This window comes from Lissotriton vulgaris, chromosome 4_1 (assembly GCF_964263255.1).
Source record: "Lissotriton vulgaris chromosome 4_1, aLisVul1.2, whole genome shotgun sequence".
Taxonomy (NCBI): Eukaryota; Metazoa; Chordata; class Amphibia; order Caudata; family Salamandridae; genus Lissotriton; species Lissotriton vulgaris.
The window spans coordinates 2,078,592,286-2,078,599,469 of NC_141691.1; the positions used below are offsets into that span (position 1 = coordinate 2,078,592,286).

General features: G+C 53.7%; 1 protein-coding gene across 1 annotated transcript in view; it reads right to left on the reverse strand.

Annotated features, from left to right (window-relative positions):
* The window catches only part of GRINA (glutamate ionotropic receptor NMDA type subunit associated protein 1), a 225,988-nt gene extending 221,338 nt beyond the window's left edge, over positions 1-4,650 (reverse strand). Inside the window, exon 1 of the mRNA XM_086966531.1 lies at positions 3,836-4,650. The gene's annotated coding sequence lies outside the window, so the exon portion shown is untranslated. The remainder of the gene's footprint in view (positions 1-3,835) is intronic.
* Between the last annotated feature and the right edge of the window lie 2,534 nt (positions 4,651-7,184).

Consider the following 7,184-nt stretch of genomic DNA (forward strand, 5'->3'; position numbering starts at 1 on the left):
AGGAAGGCTGGCCTCGGGTACACTAAGGGAATACAGGGCCCGAGCAGGCTGTCTCCCAGGTACACTAAGGGAATACAGGGCTCAAGCAGGCTGTCTCCCAGGTACACAAAGGGAATGCCGAGCCCGAGCAGGCTGTCTCCAGGTACACTAAGGGAATACAGGGTTTAAGGAGGCTGTAGCTTCCCCCACTCTCTCCCCCTCCCCCCACCCCCGCACCGCACCGCACCCCCCCAGTACACCATCATACAGATGTGTACCAGCGGGCAGTTATCACACAGGTCCACGTCATCACGCAGGCGACTTCAGGCTGTACAGTCTGTGCACCAGGACCCCATGGACAGGCTGGAGACGGTGGGCAGTACCTTGCGTTGCTATGGAAACCTCTTATGTAATCTTCCCTGTGCATGTGGGCCTGCAGTGTGCACCGTGCAGGGCCCGCCAGAAGCTGCTGGTCAGCTCCTGCAGTACAGACGGACAGCACACGTCAGAGCTCAGGGCTCATAGAAGCCCCGCCTCCTTCCCCCTGTATGGACGGCTCTGTGGGGCAGACCCAGCCCTCGGGGAATAAAGGAGTAAGGCGATGCTATCCCGACTCCACCGGGCGCCCAGCTGAATCCAAGCCATCAGCTACAGCGCTACGTGACAATGTAAATGAAAAAAAAGTCAAATATTTTTAGCTATTGCTTTCAACCAATCAGGAACTAAAAGCACAAGGCCCCAATTCTGTGCAAAACTATGAAAAAAACAACAAACTCAATCGGCTGGGCTACCCTGGAGCGCATAACATAACTGATAATTAAAATAATGAATAGTTCGTGAATATCAAGAAACTTTAAAAAGGCCCAATTGTTCAGCCCACGCATACATCCGATATGACACCGATACCATGATTATGACTGGTGATAAGTGGTTCGTGTGGAAGCTATTGACATATATTACTTTTTACACAACCTTGCTTTGGAGGGATTACAGCACACTCAGATGCCCAGGTGCATGATGGGACAGGAGGGATGGGAAAGGAGGGGTGGCACACACTCCCTCGACTGACCCAGTGCGGGGCTTGTGCTGGTGCGTGGAAGGGATCCCGTGCACGAGGCAACAGCTCGTGGAGGCGGAACCAACACGTGCCTTTGTACGCTCACAAAAGCTATTTTTTTCCTTCAGAAATCCAACACCTTCCGACAGCTGGCAGGAGTACTTTATACTCAGCAATCCACACAGGGGAAGTGTTTACTTAGTGATTATAAGATGCCTTTACTACACAGTAAGCGTGTCCCTCATGTGCCTGGCTGCTTCTTGAGCACCAAGTACGCAAGGTCTAGTTGTGCGACTGCATGCAAGCAGGGGTCTGGCCTGGTACAGGAGGATTCTGGATTGGTGCGGTGCAGGAGACTGGTCTGGTGCGGTGCAGGTGTCTGGCCTGGTGCCCTGCCGGGGGCTGGCCTGGTGCCGTGCCGGGGGTCGCACCTGGTGACGTGCTGGAGTCTGGCCTGGTGACGTGCTGGAGTCTGGCCTTGTGCAGGGGCGGTCTGGCCTGATGACGTGCTGGGGTCTGGCTGGGGGTGTTGCCGGGGGTCCGGCGGCCGGGTGCCTTGCCGGGGGTCCGGCGGCCCGGTGCCTTGCCGGGGGTCCGGCCCAGTGCCTTGCCGGGGGTCCGGCCCGGTGCCGTGCCGGGGGTCCGGCCCGGTGCCGTGCCGGGGGTCCGGCCCGGTGCCGTGCCAGGGGGTCAGGCAAGGTGCCGTGCCAGGGGGTCAGGCAAGGTGCCGTGCCAGGGGGCAGGCCTGGTGCCGTGCCAGGGGGCAGGCCTGGTGCCGGCGGTCGAGCCTGGCCCTGGCTACTGAATAGGATAGCATAGGTGGCCTGCCTTCAGACACAGGGTGTCCAGTGGATGTCTCGAGTTTTTATCCACCCACAGGCCATAGCACAGGCCACTTTCTTGGTGGCGGGGTGAGGGGGGGACAGCCTAGTCCGCCTCCTACATTTAATGTTTATTGCTGATAACGGCTACTTGTGATGTGTAACACTTTGTCAACCCTAGCTTATTCACCAGCAGCACTGGACACTGAAACCCTGTAACATCAATAAGCTAGGGTTGTTTCAATGCGTCACACTCCGACATGGGATCACTTGGTACATAGGAAGGAAATTAAATGTGTCTATGTTTTAGGTAAGTACGTACATTTGTCTGACTAATACAAATCATCACAAAATAGCCCTTCATAATACATACAAAAACATTAAATGCACGTGTACATAAAAAGTATACCCATACAAATTCCTATAATCATAAAAATTCAATAAAATACTTTATGTGGGACAAAAACAAACATGAAACTAAAATCCCTGAATAAGAAAAGCATTTAGCACATTATATTCGAACAACTGTGTAAACTTCAAGTAACCTTCTGTTATCTAACCCTGGAATAAGCTTCAGAAGACCATATCAAGGCTACAGACACAAGCATTTTTCAGCAATTGTTAGAAATGTTATTATCTGACAAATCAATAGAAAAGAAACAGCAAATAAACATAAAATGGGAGCCTCGCGACCAGCCATCGCCCCTGCTTTAAGAAATGAGGTTTTTAATAATACAGGGCACACTTTAAGCACACACGATATACAGTAAAGTTTTTATGTGACCACCGTCACAGTCTACTTTGACTGGTTGGCCAGTGCTGTATCAAATTCGGTGTGCTCTCCTTAGTGGGGGATCTACCAAGTCTACAAAAACACTTGAGGAAGTGCAGAGGTAATGATAGAATCACCCTCCTAGATATGGTATGCAAACAAAAGGATTCTATCAATGTGTAAGAGTGAATATTTTTTTTAAAAAGTGAGGACCTAATGTCTAAAAGTGAAGGAATGCCTCTCTGCGGTTGGCAAAAAAAGGCACTGTGTGTTTTTAAAAATACCCCTCACACACTATGAATCCCATAGTGTCATTCTCCCATCATTGGGGTCTTCCCGTCCCTCTACGGGGCGGGCGTGCTACAACCAACGAGGTGCGCGGGAGCACTTAGTTCTTGACGATAGGCTATGTGATTGGTGAGGACAGTGGTAAGTGATAGGGAGTGTAGGGACCTATATACGTGAGTGTATGTACAAAAAGTAAAAAAATTCCCTGGCCAGTCGAAAAAATTAATTTAAAGGCTTCGCATGGCAGTCTCCTGTGATGTGTGCCACCTTCACCCAGTACCTTCTGCTGACAGAGGGGGCCAGGAGGGCCTTACAGGAGGCAATGATTAGTGCATAATCGGAAAGCATGGAATGGGGTCAGGCAGGAGGTACTCCCGCCAGCTGCATGCCATGGAAGTCTCTAGTGATGTGTGCCACCTTCATTTGAGAGCCTTACAGGGGGCAATGCCTGGTGTGGGGATGCATGGAACCCAGAGGGGGCAGGCTGGAGGTACCCCAGGCAGGCGTATGGCATGGCAGTCTCCTTCACCCAGTCCTGGTTTTCACCCCACTGTTGTTTCCACTCTGGGAATTGTTGCATTTCCCCACGGCGCCTGCGCTTGCAGAATTTTTGGGTGAAGAGTGCAGTTTCATGGTTAATGTTTTCACAGCCAAGAGTCCTTTTGGCATCAGTGATTGGTGGGGGTGGGGGTATCGGATAAATGGTCCACTCAGGTACATTATGGGGCTACCTCTCTTTTTCCACCACATGCATCTTGGGAACCAAATCAGGGGACCTAGTTGATTCTGTGGGTGCTCAAGGTGAGCACGTGATGCTAAGGGGGACTCGATGTCTAGGGGTGGAGTAGGGAGGGGAACCAGGACGACATTGGGGACCCCCACCCCCGCTCTATTCGTAGCCCCTGGAGCCCCACTTACCTGGGGGTGGTCTGTGAGCCCAGGGGTGGGGCACCCCGATCCTCGGTGGTGGTCCTCAGAAGTCTGTACTCCTCCGGGGGGTGGGGTCCCACTCTTCCAGGGGGTACCCGTTTGATCCGCAGGGCCGGGGGGTTGGTCGGTCCTCCTCGGGGGGTGTCTGTGCTCCTCCTGGGGGAGGGGGGGTCTGTCCTCCTCGGGGGGTGTCTGTCCTCGGGGGGAGGGGGGGGGGTCTGTACGCCTCCTGGGGGGGGCTGTCCTCGGAGAGGGAGGGGTCTGTCCTCCTCGTGGGGGGGAGCGGGGGTTGTCCTCTTGGGGGGGGGGTCTGTCCACCTCGGGGGTGTCTGTGCTCCTCGGGGGGTCTGTCCTCCTCGGGAGGGGGGGGTCTGTCCTCCTCGGGGGTGTCTGTGCTCCTCGGGGGGTCTGTCCTCCTCGGGAGGGGGGGGGGTCTGTCCTCCTCGAGGGGGGGAGCGGGGGTTATCCTCTTGGAGGGGGGGGTCTGTCCACCTCGGGGGTGTCTGTGCTTCTCGGGGGGTCTGTCCTCCTCGGGAGGGGGGGGTCTGTCCTCCTCGGGGGTGTCTGTGATCCTCGGGGGGGTCTGTCCTCCTCGGGGGTGTCTGTGCTCCTCGGGGGGTCTGTCCTCCTCGGGAGGGGGGGGGGGTCAGTGCTCCTCAGGGGTGCTCGCCCACCTCGCTGAGGGTCTCCCAGTCCACGGCTGTGTTCCTCTGTCGGGGTGTCAGCCACTGTCAGCTCCCCAGCTCCTCCAGCCTCAGCAGTCTCCGTGCGCAGCGTCCTGGGCCCTGGTAAACTGCTGCGGCTCCGGAGCAGACCATTCCACCTAAGGGGGGGGGGGGGCTGGGCCAGCGCACTAACAGACGAGGAGGGGTGAGCCAGGACAGACCCTCACTCACAGACCCCCCCTCCAGACCTGACGGACCCGCCCGGGGGCGCCACCGGTCCCTGAGCCCCCCCCTACTGTGCACGAGGGATTCTCACCCCCCTGCCTGGCCCTTGGTATCTCCCTGCCTCGTGATCCATCCCTCCCACATCCTCCTTCCCTTTCATCACTAGGGAAGGGGGCTGCCCCCGCTTCACCTCTGCTGTAGCGCTCTCTGCTGCTCTCAGATCTAAAGCGCTACTTACGTAATATAACGCGCTATATTCAGAGGCGCTCACCCCCTTAGGAGTCTGGTGCTCCGCTCTGGATATGACAGTCAGTCATTTAAAAGGCACGAATCTCAGGATGAAATGCAATGTGTGAAATAACAGAACAGAGAATAATCCAGCTCAGTAAATAAGTCATTCATCTTGGACACATGAGGATGTTCGGATATTTCTTGGGCAACGTAGAGTTGTAAAAGTATTGGATACATTAGATCTAAATGCATACATTGTTTTTAAATGTTATACAGGAAGTTTTTAAACGGTGATTAGATATGTAATATGATTATATATATATATATATATTTTAAGTTTGAGTTTAAAATATGATTATATTTTTTAATATGTTTATCGGTAGCCCTGAAGAAGTTCTAGTTGAATGAAATTCGTTGGCTACAAGCACGTTTTTACCTAAAAAATGATTGATCAATTAAAAAACTGTCAAAAATAGTGTTGGATATTCCTGCATTTGTTAGTAACAACTATTTGAAACACTTGTGCCATATATTTGAGAGTTTTTAATGATCAATTATTGTTTAACAGTAACTGAGAAGAGTGCTGAGTTAATCTATGCGCCTTAGTAAATATGTTGGTATCTAATTATGCTATTACTCTTCTAGTGTATTCTTACTGGATGTCGTTATTTAATTTATGTCCTGCCCTACTTCCTTTGTAAAGCGCTCTGATATCCTTCGGGGTCTTGTTCGCCCTTTATAAAACTTTATAAACAAAATAAATAAATAAATCAGAGATCTGACTGACAAAGTGTTGCCTTCTAAAGATCAGTTGAACGTGAGACCAACACCCTCTGAGTAAAGCTCCTCTTACAGGTTGGAATACAACAAGGTCCGTACATTTGGTGCGAATGTGTAAAGCTCTAGGGATCCCAGCAAATCATGTCAAAGAAAGAAGGCTGGTGGTGTGTGTTCCCGGTGGAAGTGTGCACTGAAGCTGGTGGTGTGTGTGCCTGGTGAAAGTGTGCACTGACGGCTGGTGGTGTGTGCCTGGTGGAAAAGTGTGCACTGACATCTGGTGGTGTGTGCCTGGTGGAAGCGTGCACTGACATCTGGTGGTGTGTGCCTGGTGAAAGTGTGCACTGACGGCTGGTGGTGTGTGTGCCCGGTGGAAGCGTGCACTGACGGCTGGTGGTGTGTGTGCCTGGTGGAAGTGTGTACTGACGGCTGGTGGTGTGTGTGCCTGGTGGAAGCGTGCACTGACAGCTGGTGGTGTGTGTCCCTTGTGGAAGCATGCACTGATGGCTGGTGGTGTGTATGCCTGTGGAAGTGTGCCTGGTGGAAGCGTGCACTGACAGCTGGTGGTGTGTGTGCCTGGTGGAAAAGCGTGCACTGACAGCTGCTGGTGTGTGTGCCTGGTGGAAGCGTGCACTGACAGCTGGTGGTGTGTGTGCCTGGTGAAAGTGTGCACTGACGGCTGGTGGTGTTTGTGCCCGGTGGAAGCGTGCACTGACGGCTGATGGTGTGTGTGCCTGGTGGAAGCGTGCACTGACGGCTGGTGGTGTGTGTGCCTGGTGAAAGTGTGCACTGACGTCTGGTGGTGTGTGCCTGGTGGAAGCTTGCAATGACGGCTGGGGCTGTGTGTGCCTGGTGGAAGCGTGCACTGACGGCTGGTGGTGTGTGTGCCTGGTGAAAGTGTGCACTGACGTCTGGTGGAAGCTTGCAATGACGGCTGGGGCTGTGTGTGCCTGGTGGAAGCGTGCACTGACGGCTGGTGGTGTGTGTGCCTGGTGAAAGTGTGCACTGACGTCTGGTGTGTGTGCCTGGTGGAAGCGTGCACTGACGGCTGGTGGTGTGTGTGCCTGGTGAAAGTGTGCACTGACGTCTGGTGTGTATGCCTGGTGGAAGCGTGCACTAACGGCTGGTGGTGTGTGTGCATGGTGGAAGCGTGCACTGACAGCTGGTGGTGTGTGTGCCTGGTGGGGAAACGTGCACTGACAGCTGGTGTTGTGTGTGCCTGGTAGAAAAGCGTGCACGGACGGCTGGTGTTGTGTGTGCCTCGGGGAAACGCGTGCACTGACGGCTGGTATTGTGTGTGCCTGGTGGAAAACGGTGCACTGACGGCTGGCCGTTTGTGTGCCTGGTGGAAGCGTGCCCTGACAGCTGTGTGTGTGCCTGGTGGAAGCGTGCACTGACAGCTGTGTGCGTGCCTGGTGGAAGCGTGCACTGACAGCTAG